Genomic DNA, 16390 nt, shown 5'->3' on the forward strand with positions numbered 1-16390 from the left:
GAACATTTTTTTATGTATCCAAGGTATGAAAAATTGTCTTGGTTATATTGATATTCTCATGCTCTTACACACCTGTCCTGGATATTCCGGGCTCTGTTTCCTTCCCCTGTCTGTTGTGAGTTCTGTTTTTGGGCTCCCTCTGGTGGTTACTGATGGTACTGGGTGATTTGTGTTCTGCTGTCTCTGGTGTCCACCTGTTCTATTAGGATTTGGGAGTTTCCTATTTAACCGGGCTTTCTTGTCATTTCCCCGCTGGCTATCAAGGTTATCAGAGTGTTTTGTTACCTCAGCTTCTGGCTTCAGTAATCTTCAGGACAAGCTAAGTTTTTGATTTTCTTGTTCCACGTTTTGATTTATTTTTGTCTTGTCCAGCTTGCATATAATTGTTTCTTTGCTGCTGGTTGCTCTAGCGGGCTGTAATTGCTCCTCATGTTCCATGAGTTGGAACATGAGTTCAAGTAATTACAGGATGGTTTTTTGAAGGGTTTTTTGCTGACCGCGCAGTTTACTTTTGTATCCTCTGCTATCTAGTTTTAGCGGGCCTCATTTTGCTGAATCTGATTTCATACTGTGTATGTGCCTTCCTCTCATTTCACCGTCATTATATGTGGGGGGCTGCTATTTCTGTGGGGTATTTCTCTGGAGGCAAGAGAGGTCTGTGTTTCTTCTAATAGGGGAAGTTAGATCTTCGGCTGGTGCGAGACGTCTAGGATCAACGTAGGCACGTTCCCCGGCTATTGTCATTTGTGTGTTCAGGTTTAGGGTCGCGGTCAGCTCAGGTTCCATCACCCTAGAGCTCGTTGGTGCTTGTCCTTTTGTGATTCCCTGCCATTGGAATCATGACAGTATAGCCGGCCACAAAATGTTTGGGCTGAAGTAGGAGGAAAAGTAGTCTGAGGAAGTTTTTTTTTTTTTTTTTTCTCCTCTGAGGTTGCTGCCTAGCCCTAATTGCAGCCTGGCTGATTATTTTTTTTTTTCCTCCTCTTAATCCTTGAATGGCTCTGACCTTAGCTGTTTATCATGGACGTCCAGAGTTTAGCTTCCAGCTTGAATAATCTTGCTGCTAAGGTTCAAAATATACAAGATTTTGTTGTACATGCTCCTATGTCTGAACCTAGAATTCCTATTCCAGAGTTCTTTGCTGGAGGTAGATCTAGTTTTCTGAATTTTAGGAACAATTGCAAGCTGTTCCTTTCTTTGAAATCTCGCTCTTCTGGAGACCCTGCTCAGCAGGTTAAGATTATTATATCTTTCCTGCGGGGTGACCCTCAAAATTGGGCATTTGCATTGGCACCAGGGGATCCTGCGTTGCTTAATGTGGATGCGTTTTTTCTGGCATTGGGTTTGCTCTATGAGGAACCTAACCAAGAGATTCAGGCTGAAAAAGCTTTATTAGCTCTCTCTCAGGGGCAAGATGAAGCAGAAATATATTGTCAAAAATTTCGGAAATGGTCAGTGCTTACTCAGTGGAATGAGTGCGCCCTGGCTGCAAAGTTCAGAGATGGCCTTTCTGAGGCCATTAAAGATGTTATGGTGGGGTTCCCTGCGCCTACGGGTCTGAATGAGTCTATGACTATGGCTATTCAGATTGATCGGCGTTTACGGGAGCGCAAACCTGTGCACCATTTGGCGGTGTCTTCTGAACAGGCACTTGAGACAATGCAATGTGATAGAGTTCAGTCTAGAAGTGAGCGGCAAAACTATAGGCGGAAAAATGGGTTGTGCTTTTATTGTGGTGATTCAGCTCATGTTATATCAGCATGCTCTAAACGCACAAAAAAGGTTGATAAGTCTGTTGCCATTAGTACGTTACAGTCTAAGTTCATTCTGTCTGTGACTCTGATTTGCTCATTATCATCCATTTCCGTCGATGCCTATGTAGATTCAGGCGCTGCCCTGAGTCTTATGGATTGGTCATTTGCCAAGCGATGTGGGTTTAGTCTTGAGCCTCTGGAAGTCCCTATTCCTTTGAAGGGAATTGACTCTACACCTTTAGCTATGAATAAACCTCAGTACTGGACACAAGTGACCATGCGTATGACTCCCGTTCATCAGGAGGTGATTCGCTTCCTGGTGTTGTATAATTTACATGATGTTCTAGTACTTGGTCTGCCATGGTTACAAACTCATAATCCAGTCCTTGACTGGAAAACAATGTCTGTGTTAAGCTGGGGATGTCAGGGGGTTCATGATGATGCACCTCCGATTTCTATCGCTTCATCTACTCCTTCTGAGGTTCCTGTATTTTTGTCGGATTATTGGGATGTTTTTGAGGAGCCTAAGCTCAGTTCGCTTCCTCCTCACAGGGATTGCGATTGTGCTATAGATTTAATTCCTGGTAGTAAATTTCCTAAAGGTCGTTTGTTCAATCTGTCAGTGCCAGAGCATACTGCTATGCGGGATTATGTTAAGGAGTCCTTGGAAAAGGGACATATCCGTCCATCTTCGTCCCCTTTGGGAGCAGGTTTTTTTTTCGTGGCCAAGAAAGATGGGTCCTTGAGACCTTGTATAGATTATTGTCTTTTGAATAAGATTACCGTAAAATATCAGTATCCTTTGCCTTTGTTGACTGATTTGTTTGCTCGCATTAAGGGGGCTAAATGGTTCACTAAGATTGATCTCCGGGGTGCGTATAATCTTATACGAATAAAGCAAGGTGATGAGTGGAAAACCGCATTTAATACGCCTGAGGGCCATTTTGAGTATTTGGTAATGCTTTTCGGACTTTCTAATGCTCCTTCAGTCTTCCAGTCCTTTATGCACGATATTTTCCGTGAATATCTGGATAAATTTATGATTGTGTATTTGGATGATATTTTGTTTTTTTCTGATGACTGGGAGTCTCATGTTCAGCAGGTCAGGAAGGTGTTTCAGGTCCTGCGGGCTAATTCCTTGTTTGTAAAGGGCTCAAAGTGTCTCTTTGGAGTCCAGAAGATTTCTTTCTTGGGGTATATTTTTTCCCCTTCTACTATTGAGATGGATCCCGTCAAGGTTCGGGCTATTTGTGACTGGACGCAGCCTGCATCTCTTAAGAGTTTGCAGAAGTTCTTGGGCTTTGCTAATTTCTATCGTCGTTTTATAACTAATTTTTCTAGTGTTGTTAAGCCTTTGACGGATTTGACTAAGAAGGGTGCTGATGTTGCTGATTGGTCTCCTGCGGCTGTGGAGGCCTTTCAGGAACTTAAACGCCGGTTTTCTTCTGCTCCTGTGTTGCGTCAGCCTGATGTTTCGCTTCCTTTCCAAGTTGAGGTTGATGCTTCCGAGATTGGAGCGGGGGCGGTTTTGTCACAGAGAAGCTCCGATTGCTCGGTGATGAAGCCATGTGCGTTCTTTTCTAGAAAATTTTCGCCCGCTGAGCGGAATTATGATGTGGGTAATCGGGAACTTTTGGCCATGAAGTGGGCATTTGAGGAGTGGCGTCATTGGCTGGAGGGTGCTAGACATCGTGTGGTGGTCTTGACTGATCACAAAAATCTGATTTACCTTGAGTCTGCCAGGCGTCTGAATCCTAGACAGGCTCGTTGGTCACTGTTTTTCTCTCGTTTCAATTTTGTGGTTTCATACCTGCCAGGTTCAAAGAATGTGAAGGCGGATGCTCTTTCTAGGAGTTTTGTGCCTGATTCCCCTGGAAATTCTGAGCCCACTGGTATCCTTAGGGATGGGGTGATTTTGTCGGCCGTATTCCCAGACTTGCGACGTGCTTTGCAGGAGTTTCAGGCGGGTAAACCTGATCGTTGTCCGCCTGAGAGACTGTTTGTTCCGGATAGCTGGACCAGTAGAGTCATCTCTGAGGTCCATTCTTTAGCATTGGCAGGTCATCCTGGAATATTTGGTACTAGAGACTTGGTGGCCAGGTCTTTTTGGTGGCCTTCCTTGTCTAGGGATGTGCGTTCTTTTGTGCAGTCTTGTGAGGTATGTGCTCGGGCTAAGCCTTGCTGTTCTCGAGCCAGTGGATTGTTGTCACCTTTGCCTATCCCGAAGAGGCCTTGGACGCACATTTCCATGGACTTTATTTCGGATCTCCCTGTATCTCAAAAAATGTCCGTCATCTGGGTTGTGTGTGACCGCTTTTCTAAAATGGTTCATCTTGTACCCTTGCCTAAGTTGCCTTCCTCCTCTGAGTTGGTCCCTCTGTTTTTCCAGAACGTGGTTCGTTTGCATGGGATTCCGGAGAACATCGTTTCTGACAGGGGATCCCAGTTTGTGTCTAGATTTTGGCGGACGTTCTGTGCTAAGATGGGCATTGATTTGTCCTTTTCGTCTGCATTCCACCCTCAGACGAATGGCCAGACGGAGCGAACTAATCAGACCTTGGAAACTTATTTGAGGTGTTTTGTTTCTGCTGATCAGGATGACTGGGTTACCTTTTTGCCGCTGGCCAAGTTTGCCCTTAATAATCGGGCTAGTTCTGCTACCTTGGTTTCTCCTTTCTTTTGTAATTCGGGGTTTCATCCTCGTTTTTCCTCTGGTCAGGTGGAGCCTTCTGATTGTCCTGGAGTGGACATGGTGATGGATAGGTTGCATCAGATTTGGAGTCATGTGGTGGACAATTTGAAGTTGTCCCAGGAGAAGGCTCAGCAGTTTGCTAATCGCCGTCGCCGCGTGGGTCCTCGACTTCGTGTTGGGGACTTGGTGTGGTTGTCTTCTCGTTTTGTTCCTATGAAGGTCTCTTCTCCTAAGTTCAAGCCTCGGTTCATCGGTCCTTATAGGATCTTGGAAATTCTTAACCCTGTGTCGTTTCGTTTGGATCTCCCGGCATCGTTTGCTATTCATAATGTGTTCCATCGGTCGTTGTTGCGGAGGTATGAGGTACCTGTTGTTCCTTCGCCTGAGCCTCCTGCTCCGGTGCTGGTGGAGGGAGAATTGGAGTATGTTGTGGAGAAGATCTTGGATTCTCGTGTATCCAGACGGAAACTCCAATATTTGGTCAAGTGGAAGGGTTATGGTCAGGAGGATAATTCTTGGGTGGTTGCCTCTGATGTTCATGCTGATGATTTGGTCCGCGCTTTTCATAGGGCTCATCCTGGTCGCCCTGGTGGTTCTCGTGAGGGTTCGGTGACCCCTCCTCAAGGGGGGGGTACTGTTGTGAGTTCTGTTTTTGGGCTCCCTCTGGTGGTTACTGATGGTACTGGGTGATTTGTGTTCTGCTGTCTCTGGTGTCCACCTGTTCTATTAGGATTTGGGAGTTTCCTATTTAACCGGGCTTTCTTGTCATTTCCCCGCCGGCTATCAAGGTTATCAGAGTGTTTTGTTACCTCAGCTTCTGGCTTCAGTAATCTTCAGGACAAGCTAAGTTTTTGATTTTCTTGTTCCACGTTTTGATTTATTTTTGTCTTGTCCAGCTTGCATATAATTGTTTCTTTGCTGCTGGTTGCTCTAGCGGGCTGTAATTGCTCCTCATGTTCCATGAGTTGGAACATGAGTTCAAGTAATTACAGGATGGTTTTTTGAAGGGTTTTTTGCTGACCGCGCAGTTTACTTTTGTATCCTCTGCTATCTAGTTTTAGCGGGCCTCATTTTGCTGAATCTGATTTCATACTGTGTATGTGCCTTCCTCTCATTTCACCGTCATTATATGTGGGGGGCTGCTATTTCTGTGGGGTATTTCTCTGGAGGCAAGAGAGGTCTGTGTTTCTTCTAATAGGGGAAGTTAGATCTTCGGCTGGTGCGAGACGTCTAGGATCAACGTAGGCACGTTCCCCGGCTATTGTTATTTGTGTGTTCAGGTTTAGGGTCGCGGTCAGCTCAGGTTCCATCACCCTAGAGCTCGTTGGTGCTTGTCCTTTTGTGATTCCCTGCCATTGGAATCATGACACCTGTCTCCTCTGCCTTCTGCTGTGCTCCACGTGTGATTTTTCAAGTTGTCCAGAGTAGATCGATGACATCATCTCCCTAGACCTATTTAAAGCCTATTTAGACACACACCAGTGTCTTGGGACTAAGACTCTAGTCTTTTGTTTGGTATGTATCACCATCAGTGCTTTTTGTGTTTGTGCTTACCTTCATCCCTGCTAGTTTCCACTTCATCTGTCCTGCTGCTCCTGAGATTTATGTTTGTGCAAAGCCCTCACTGCCCACATGCCTTCCTTTTTGCTGCATCAATGCTTGAGGTCTGTGTGCCCACCCAAACCCACGGCTTTTAGGATCCACCTCACCTGGTGAGCCTTACACATGCATAATCATAAACCTGTTCCTTCACTTACCGGCTGTCAGTCAGTGCATGGTTACAGCTGTTGCTCACTATGTACTCAGTGGTGACTGAAGCTGTGCCAGCCGCACCTTTATAACTGGTTAGGGCTAGGGTTAGGGTTAGGATTGGGGCTAGGGTTAAGGCTACAGTTAGGGTTGGGGCTAAAGTTAGGGTTAGGGTTGGGGCTAAAGTTAGGGTTGGGGCTACATTTAAGGTTGGGAATAGGGTTGGGATTAGGGTTAGGGGTGTGTCAGGGTTAGAGGTGTGGTTATGGTTACCATTGGGATTAGGGTTAGGGGTGTGTTTGGATTAGGGTTTCCGTTATATTTGGGGGGATTTCCACTGTTTAGGCACATTAGGGGCTCTCCAAACGCGACATGGCTTCCGATCTCAATTCCAACCAATTCTGCGTTGAAAAAGTAAAACAATGTTCCTTCCCTTCCGAGCTCCCCCGTGGGGTTTACCCCAACATATGGGGTATCAGCATACTCAGGTCAAATTGGACAACAACTTTTGGGGTCCGATTTCTCCTGTTACCCTTGGGAAAATTCAAAACTGGGGGTGTTAGGGGTCGAGTTCCTGCCTCTGCACAGGGGGAATCTCGGGCCATCTCCGCTGTGGTCTCCCATTCTTCTCCTGCCGCAGTGGAGCCTGCTCAGTGGAGATGTCGATCCCAGCGTTTCACTCAGTCTGACTCTGTGCTAAGAGTTACTGCTGCATTTCCTGCTTCTGCCATTGAAGTCAGTGCTGGGCAGTGGCGAGCGGATGCTTCTGGGGCTAAGTCCTGCTTTTCACATTCTGAGCATGCCCAGAGTAAGATCTCTCAGTGGAGATCGAGGGTCACATGATCAGATACTGCAGCTAAGGTCCTTGTAGGTGCTAGGACTAAATCCTGCTTTGCACTCTGAGCATGCCCAGGGCAAGATCTCTCAGTGGAGATCTGGGGTCACATGCTCAGGTACTGCAGCTCTCCATTGGTCCTTCTTTGAAAGGTCCTAAACGTGCTGCAACTATTTAAGGCTTGCATGGCCGCACGGCCATGCGCTAGTATCAATTCATATATGTGCTTTGCGCCAGTGTGGTTATGTATGAGTGTGTTCAGGGACCCGGCTGAAATAAGCCCCTAGAATACCGGCTTCTCCGGTGAGGAGATTGCATGTTGCATAACCACTGACTGCTATCAGCTTGGCAGTAAGCTTGTGCTCCTGTGAGGCTAACAGGGTGCAGTGCTTCCCTTTCACGGCTACTCTGTGGAGTAACAGAGCTAGCCCATACCGCCTAACAGTGCCGCCATTCGCTAGCAGCAGGTTCCTCCTGCACGGTGGACCCCGGGCTGCGAATGCACCATTTATAATAAACATCTCTATTTTCTCGGTGCGTTCCGCTAGCCCTAACAGGGGGCTAAAATATAATTTTTGTGGGAAAAAAAAGATTTTTTATTTTTACGGCTTTGCGTTATAAACTGTAGTGAAACACTTGGGGGTTCCTAGTTCTCACAACACATCTAGATAAGTTCCTTGGGGGTCTAGTTTCCAATATGGGGTCACTTGTGGGGGTTTCTACTGTTTAGGTACATTAGGGGGTCTGCAAACGCAATGTGACACCTGTAGACCATTCCATTTAGGTCTGCATTCTAAATGGCACTCCTTCCCTTCCAAGCCCTCCCATGCGCCCAAATGGTGGTTCCCCCCACATATGGGGTATCAGCGTACTCAGGACAAATTGGACAACAACTTTGTGGTCCAATTTCTCCTGTTACCCTTGGAAAAATACAAAACTGGGGGATGAAAAAATAATTTTTGTGGGAAAATTTTTTTTTTCTATTTTCACGGCTCTGCGTTATAAACTGTAGTGAAACACTTGGGGGATCAAGGTTCTCACAACACATCTAGATAAGTTCTTTGGGGGGTCTAGTTTCCAATATGGGGTCACTTGTGGGGGGTTTCTACTGTTTAGGTACATTAAGGGCTCTGCAAACGCAATGTGACTCCTGCAGACCAATCCATCTAAGTCTGCATTCCAAATGGCGCTCCTTCCCTTCCGAGCCCTCCCATGCGCCCAATCGGTGGTTCCCCCCCACATATGGGGTATCAACGTACTCAGGACAAATTGGACAACAACTTTTGGGGTCCAATTTTAACTGTTACCCTTGGAAAAATACAAAACTGGGGGCTAAAAAATAATTCTGGTGGAAAAAAAAATATTTTTTATTTGCACAGCTCTGCGTTATAAACTGTAGTGAAACACTTGGGGGTTCAAAGCTCTCACAACACATCTAGATGAGTTCCTTAGGGGGTCTACATTCCAAAATGGTGTCACTTGTGGTGGCGGGTTTCTACTGTTTTGGTACATTAGGGGCTCTGCAAATGCAATGTGACGCCTGCAGACCATTCCATCTAAGTCTGCATTCCAAATGGCGCTCCTTCCCTTCCGAGCCCTCCCATGCGCCCAAACAGTGGTCCCCCCCCCACATATGGGGTGTACCACATCTAAGAAAAATTATCTGATTATTCCGTATTATTATACCTTTTTAATCAGAGATACCATCCAAGAACAATTGAAAATCAGATTACAAGAGCCACCAGAATATCAAGGAATCACCTGCTACATTACAAAGCTAAAGAAGAAAATAACCGGGTACCTCTAGTGGTTACCTACAATCCAAATCTGGAGGTGCTAAGGGGAGCTGCGCGGAAATTACAACCTTTACTACAAAAAGATGCCCGACTACAATCCATTTTTCCAGACCCCCCCACTACTGTGTTTTAGACAGCCCCCAAATCTAAGAAGCATCATTGTCAAGAGCTCCCTGTCCTCTCCAACAGCTGCAGGTACCTTTTCTTGCAACCAGAAAAAATGTAAAACCTGTCCATTTATAATGACCACGGACAAGATAAAGATACCCAATTCACATCAGGACTACAAGATACCAGGAACTTTCAAGCTGTGACACTTCTAATGTGGTGTACCTAATTATTTGTACTAAATGTCCAACTGGGGGTCTGTATGTGGGGGAGACAGGGCAGAAGCTTAGAACAAGAATGAACTCCCATCGCCATACAATAAGAGAAAAAAGAATGGATATACCTGTGGCAATACATTTTTGTCTCCCAAATCATAACATTATGGACATGAAATGACTTGTGTTAAAAGGTAGCTTCAAATCTCAGAGAGACAGAAGAGTCTGATGACGACTTTTGACAGTCTTAATGCAGGAATGAATGTGTCGCATGGATTTATGTCTTTTTACATCAACTAAGGAACTTTCCCCTCAGACTATGAGGGGTCATCACAACAGAACCAGACCCCAATCAGAGGACAATAAAACATTCCTTATCTAAGAACTGGTCCAACATTTATGGACATAACTGTTTATTTATTACTCATCGTAATTCTGCTTCATGTCACCTGACTTATCCATGGTTTTTTTTTTCTGTGCTATCTTGTACATAAATATGTGATTCTTCAGAATTTCTTTTAGTCTTTGCCTGATGAAGAGACCTGTGTGGTCTCGAAAGCTTGCAATTTGTTACCATCTTTTCAGTTAGCCATTAAGGCTTCTTTCACACTAGCGTCGGGCTCGGCCCGTCGCAGTGCGTCGGGCTGAGGTTACCGACGCTAGCGTTGTAAGCGCCGCACAACGGGTGCAGCGGATGCAGATTTTCATCGCATCCGCTACCCCATTGTAAGGTGCGGGGAGGTGGGGGAGGAGTTCCGGCCGCGCATGCGCGGTCGGAAAAAGCGGTCCGTGGGCAGCAAAAAACGTTATATGTAGCGTTTTTTTGTGTCGACGGTCCGCCAAAGCACGATGCATCCGTCGCACGACGGATGCGACGTGTGGCAATCCGTCGCAATGCATCGTCAATACAAGTCTATGGGGAAAAAACGCATCCTGCAAGCACTTTTGCAGGATGCGTTTTTTCTGCAAAACGACGCATTGTGACGGATTGCAGTTAACGCTAGTGTGAAAGTAGCCTAAAAGGTATCAACCACTGAGGACTCTCAATTCTAAATATTTTTCTATCTACTGGCTACCACGGTACCAAGATATATATCTTTCCTGATTATTCTGATGAGGCTTTGATCAGAGCGGCAACAGTTTTCTCAGATGTGGAGAGAGAAAAAAAAAGTTTCTCCACCTTCTCCATTCTGTCAGTTTGTGAAAATCGGTCCACATGCAAATGTCATTTGAGGGCAGTCTGATTTTTTTTTCAAGGACTCAGAGTTGTATTAACGATTTTGATCAATCAGTTCAAAATCGGACATGTCTCCGATTTTTTTCCATGGACCACTTTGCTCAAGGAATAAAAAATAGAACATGTCCACAGCCCCGCAGAATATTATATACATGATTGCTCTCCATGAAAACCAAGGAAAGCACTCGTAAGAGAAAATTGGCTGTGTGCAAAACCCCTTAGTCTATGAGAACAACAATGAATTTCTCATAGACTTACATTGAGAGTTTTTGACTGTTACCTCTAAGGCTATGTGCACACGTTCAGGATTTCTCGCAGAAAATTCCTGAGAAAAACCGGACATTTTCTGCAAGAAATCCGCAAGAAAACCACATGCGTTTTTGCCGCGATTTTGACGCGTTTTTGCTGCGTTTTTTTCCGGACACTTTCCAATGCATTTTGTAGTTGGAAATCCGCAAAAAAGCCGCAAAATTAATGAACATGCTGCGGTTTTTACTGCGATGCGTTTTTTTCACGGAAAAAACCTCATCATGTGGACAAAACATGTGGAATTCATTATAAATGATGGAATGCTTATTGTATGCTTTTTTTGCGATTTTATAGCGTTTTTATTGGGAAAAACCGCGAAAAAAACGCAACATGTGCACAAAGCCTAACTTGCGGTTAATCAAAAGGTTAAATTACAAGATGGAGGCTCCGGACCTGAGCGGCACTGGAAAGAGCTATAGACAGCAGCTGATGAGCATAATACTGGGGTCAGGTAACTTAAATTAGCTGCACTACTCCAGTGTTGAAATAAAAAAATGCTGTTGTGGTGCTTTAACCCCTATCTGACCTTGGACGGGATAGTACGTCCAAGGTCAGATCCCCTGCTTTGATGCAGGGCTCCGCGGTGAGCCCGCACCAAAGCCGGGACATGTCAGCTGTTTTGAACAGCTGACATGTGCCCGTAATAGGCGCGGGCAGAATCGCGATCTGCCCGCACCTATTAACTAGTTAAATGCCGCTGTCAAACGCAGACAGCGGCATTTAACTACCGCTTCCGGCCGGGCGGCCGGAAATGACGTCATCGCCGACCCCCGTCACATGATCGGGGGTCGGCGATGCGTTTCCATTGTAACCATAGAGGTCCTTGAGACCTCTATGGTTACTGATCGCCGGTGGCTGTGAGCGCCACCCTGTGGTCGGTGCTCACAGCACACCTCCATTTCTGCTACATAGCAGCGATCAGCAGATCGCTGCTATGTAGCAGAGGCGATCGTGCTGTGCCTGCTTCTAGCCTCCCATGGAGGCTATTGAAGCATGGCAAAAGTAAAAAAAAAAAGTTGAAAAAAATGTTAAAAAAATAAAAAAAATAAAAAAAATATAAAAGTTTAAATCACCCCCCTTTCGCCCCAATCAAAATAAATCAATAAAAAAAAATCAAATCTACACATATTTGGTATCGCCGTGCTCAGAATCGCCCGATCTATCAATTAAAAAAAAGCATTAACCTGATCGCTAAACAGCGTAGCGGGAAAAAAGTTCGAAACACAAGAATTACATTTTTTTGGTCGCCGCGACATTGTATTAAAATGCAATAACGGGCGATCAAAAGAACGTATCTGCACCGAAATGCTATCATTAAAAACGTCATCTCGGCACACAAAAAATAAGCCCTCAACCGACCCCAGATCACGAAAAATGGAGACGCTATGAGTATCGGAAAATGGCGCAGTTTTTTTTTTTTTTTTAGCAAAATTATAATGGCAGGTCAGTTTTAGCATTTAGTGAACCTAGCAAAAAAGCCAAACAAAAAACAAGTGTGGGACTGCACTTTTTTTGCAATTTCACCGCACTTGGAATTTTTTTCCCGTTTTCTAGTACACGACATGCTAAAACCAATGATGTCGTTCAAAAGTACAACTCGTCCCGCAAAAAATAAACCCTCACATGGCCAAATTGACAGAAAAATAAAAAAGTTATGGCTCTGGGAAGGAGGGGAGTGAAAAACGAACACAGAAAAATGAAAAATCCCATGGTCATGAAGGGGTTAAGCAGGTGTCGTCCAGTGATGAACAATCCCTTTCATGTAATTCATTGCTCACAATATTACAATATTGAATTTTTGTTAAACATTTATTACTTTTAGGCTTAGTTTAGATGTTGCTTTTTCAACTACATTGGATAGGTAGTGATGGCATTGTTACACAGCGAATTTTCATTAATTCAATGACTGGACTCATGCTCCTCTCATTTTATCCGAGGCTGGCATAAAAAGTTTAACCTTAGCAACATTTTTGCCCAACTTCTTCAAAAAACATCTTCATGAATCAAGGCCTATATTTTTTTTTAGGGGAATGAACTCTAACAGATGGCAACTATGGTACAGTGGGGGAAATAAGTATTTGATCCCTTGCTGATTTTGTAAATTTGCCCACTGACAAAGACATGAACAGTCTATAATTTTAAGGGTAAGCTAATTTTATCATTGAGAGATAGACTATCAAAAATAAAATCCCGAAAATCACATTGTATAAATTATATACATTTATTTGCATTTCACAGTGAGAAATAAGTATTTGATTCCTCTGGCAAACAAGACTTAATTCTTTGTGGCAAAACCCTTGTTGGCAAGCACAGCAGTCAGACATTTTTTGTAGTTGATGATGAGGTTTGCGCACGTCAGGAGGAATTTTGGTCCACTCTTGTTTGCAGATCATCTCTAAATCTTTAAGATTTTGAGGCTGTCACTTGGCAACTCGGAGGTTCAACTTCCTCCATATGTTTTCTATGGGATTAAAGTCTGTAAACTGGCTAAGCCACTCCATGACCTTAATGTACTTCTGTTTGAGCCACTTCTTTGTTACCTTAGCTGTATGTTTTGGGTCATTGTCTTGCTGGACGACCGATGCTCGACTCATTTTTAATGTCCTGGCGGAGGGAAGGAGGTTGTAACTCAGGATTGTACAGTACATGGCTCCATCCATTCTCCCATTGAAGTAGTCATGTGTCTTTAGTAGAGAATCACCCCAAAACATAATGTTTCCACCTCCATTCTTGACAGTGGGGATGGTGTTCTTTTAGTCATAGACAGCATTTCTCTTCCTCCAAACATGGTGAGTTGAGTTAATGCCAAAGACCACATTTTTTTGTCTCATCTGACCACAGTACCTTCTCCCAAGCACTCACAGAAACATTCAGGTGTTCATTGCGGGCACTGCAGGATTTTAAATCTTTACGGTGTAATGTGTTAGCAATGGTTTTCTTGGTGACTGTGGCCCCAGCTACCTTGAGATCATTAACAAGTTCACCCCGTGTAGTTTTAGGATGATCTCTCACCTTCCTCATAATAAAGGATACACCATGAGGTGAGATTTTGCATGGTGCCCCAAATTGATGTTGATTGACAGTCATTTTGTATTTCTTCCATTTTCTTACTATTGCACCAACAGTTGTCTCCTTGTCACCCAGCATCTTACTTATGGTTTTGTAGCCCATTCCAGCTTTGTACAGGTCTATGATCTTGTCCCTGTCATCCTTATAATGCTCTTTGGTCTTGCCCATGTTGTAGAGGTTAGAGTCTGACTGATTAAATGAGTCTGTGGACAGGAGTCATTTATAAAGGTGACTATGTAAGACAGGTGTCTTCAATGCGGGTAACAAGTTGATTTGGAGCGTCTGACTTGATGTAAGGAGTACACGTGACTCATGACCACCTTTACCGACCTAAATACCCCCCAACAGTTTACTTATTAATTTTCTCGACCTAAAAGAAATACCCTAATGAGACATATCCCCCCCAAGTAATGACATTAAACCAAATTTGGATTAAATGGCCACAGCAGCCTTTTATTAAACATAAAATAAAATACAACAATTCCACAATATCCCCCCAGGGAGTGGTGGTCCTCGAAGCCTCAAAGTAACACTGCAGATATGCAAATTATTTTAGTACCTTGGCCTCCAGGCTTAAGGCCCCGTCACACATAGCGAGATCGCTAGCGAGATCGCTGCTGAGTCACAAGTTTTGTGACGCAGTAGCGATCTCAGTAGCGATCTCGCTATGTGTGACACGTACCAGCGATCAGGCCCCTGCTGTGAGATCGCTGGTCGTGTCGGAATGGCCTGGGCCATTTTTTGATCGTTGAGGTCCCGCTGACATCGCTGAATCGGCGTGTGTGACGCCGATTCAGCGATGTCTTCGCTGGTAACCAGGGTAAACATCGGGTAACTAAGCGGAGGGCCGCGCTTAGTAACCCGATGTTGACCCTGGTTACCATCGCTAAAGTAAAAAAAACAAACGCTACATACTTACCTACCGCTGTCTGTCCTCGGCGCTCTGCTTCTCTGGTCTGGCTGTGAGCGGCGGGCAGCCGGAAAGCAGAGCGGTGACGTCACCCGATGCTTACCCTGGTTACCGGGGACCTCGGGATCGTTGGTCGCTGGAGAGCTGTCTGTGTGACAGCTCTCCAGCGACCAAACAGCGACGCTGCAGCGATCCGGATCGTTGTCGGTATCGCTGCAGCGTCGCTATGTGTGACGGGGCCTTTAGTCTTTCCCCCAGCCGCTACGCACCAGCTCGGAGGCAGATAGTGACCAACCCGGCCCAACCAACCTATTGCCAAGCCACTTAATCAACCTTTCCACGGGCACATCCACTCGCAATCCACTCAGAGGGAGTCCAGGACCACGAGAGAGCCCCCCCTACAATCCGCCATTCTCCCTTTCCACCAACTTTGAGAACCTCCCTTCCCGCCACCAACACAAATGATCTGACCCCTCAAACATTTGTGTCCCTCCACACTTTTAAACCCGTTTCAATACCTTCCTGAAAGGCCAAACACCACATGTCGACACCAATCGCATTCAAATGAACACCATCCGATCTCCAAAACTCACCCTTTCCCAATTCCAAATTCACGTTGCGCACTACCAACGCTCCATTTCTCACCATGAACCGAGATACCGCCCTGTTGACTTCTATTCTAGCCATATTTATTTCTTCTTCAATGGAACGCACCCCACACCACACCTTCCTAGGGATGTCAGACGAAACAACTAACACTTTTGGAAACAACGCCCAAAGTCTTAACATGTCAAACTTAATGTTCGTTATCAACTCCCTACAGGGCCTCTTGCCCAAATCATTCCCTCCCAAGTGAACTACTACTACATCCGGTGCTCGATCCAAACGTACGAACTGGTGAAACTCCGGTAAAAATTGACTACAGACCATCCCGCGCTTTCCGATCCAACGCAGAATAGCTGTCTCTCTTGAGAACCTCAGCTGCCGCCTGTCAGGCCGAACCGCTGCCCTCAGTGCCGCCCAAAAAATGAAAGAATGGCCCATAATCCACACCAGCCTGAAGTAAATAACAATCGTTAAGATACAACCAACCTAAAACCAATCACTCATCAGGCTAGATTCGGGCGGATGTAAGATCTAAATCTCATCAACTCCCACCGCCCAATTTTCTTAACCACGTCCTCCCCCAAGCCCCTCTTGGCTGCCTCTGTTGCCACACTGATCCTAAAGGAGTGCCCACTGTAATCCACTGGCGATATTCCCCCTGAAACCAAACACTGCGTAAATACCGCAATAAACTGAAAACGTGATAAAAAGGAACCATCTTCATGGACTAAAAGGGGGTTAGATAAATTTCCGCCCCGAGCCATGAAATTCTTTACACATAAAACTGGACACAGAGCAGAACCGCCAACCTTGAACAACACCACTTTACATGCTTTTCCTTGAACATCTGTTTTGGAAAATTAAAGACAAACTACCACCCTATTGCTATAAACATCCACATCTTCCCTAAACACACTCCCTTTGGTTGATTTAGAGGGACTAACCAATTCACCTAAATGAAAAGCTCCAAAGAAATCTAACGCAAAGGCCGCCTTAAAGAGATCCACCTCCCACTGTGATAAGCACACAGATGATAGCTGATTACCCAAAATTAGTAATACCTCATAGAAAACTGGGCGTCTCTTATCCATTACTGCCCAACCTTTTCTC

The 16390-nt window shown here is 45.0% G+C and overlaps 1 protein-coding gene across 3 annotated transcripts in view; it reads right to left on the bottom strand.

Moving 5' to 3' along the window:
* The window catches only part of LOC138670009 (gap junction alpha-4 protein-like), a 32109-nt gene that overhangs the window by 2522 nt on the left and 13197 nt on the right, over positions 1 to 16390 (bottom strand). The window lies entirely within an intron of this gene.

This window comes from Ranitomeya imitator, chromosome 3 (assembly GCF_032444005.1).
Source record: "Ranitomeya imitator isolate aRanImi1 chromosome 3, aRanImi1.pri, whole genome shotgun sequence".
Taxonomy (NCBI): domain Eukaryota; kingdom Metazoa; phylum Chordata; class Amphibia; order Anura; family Dendrobatidae; genus Ranitomeya; species Ranitomeya imitator.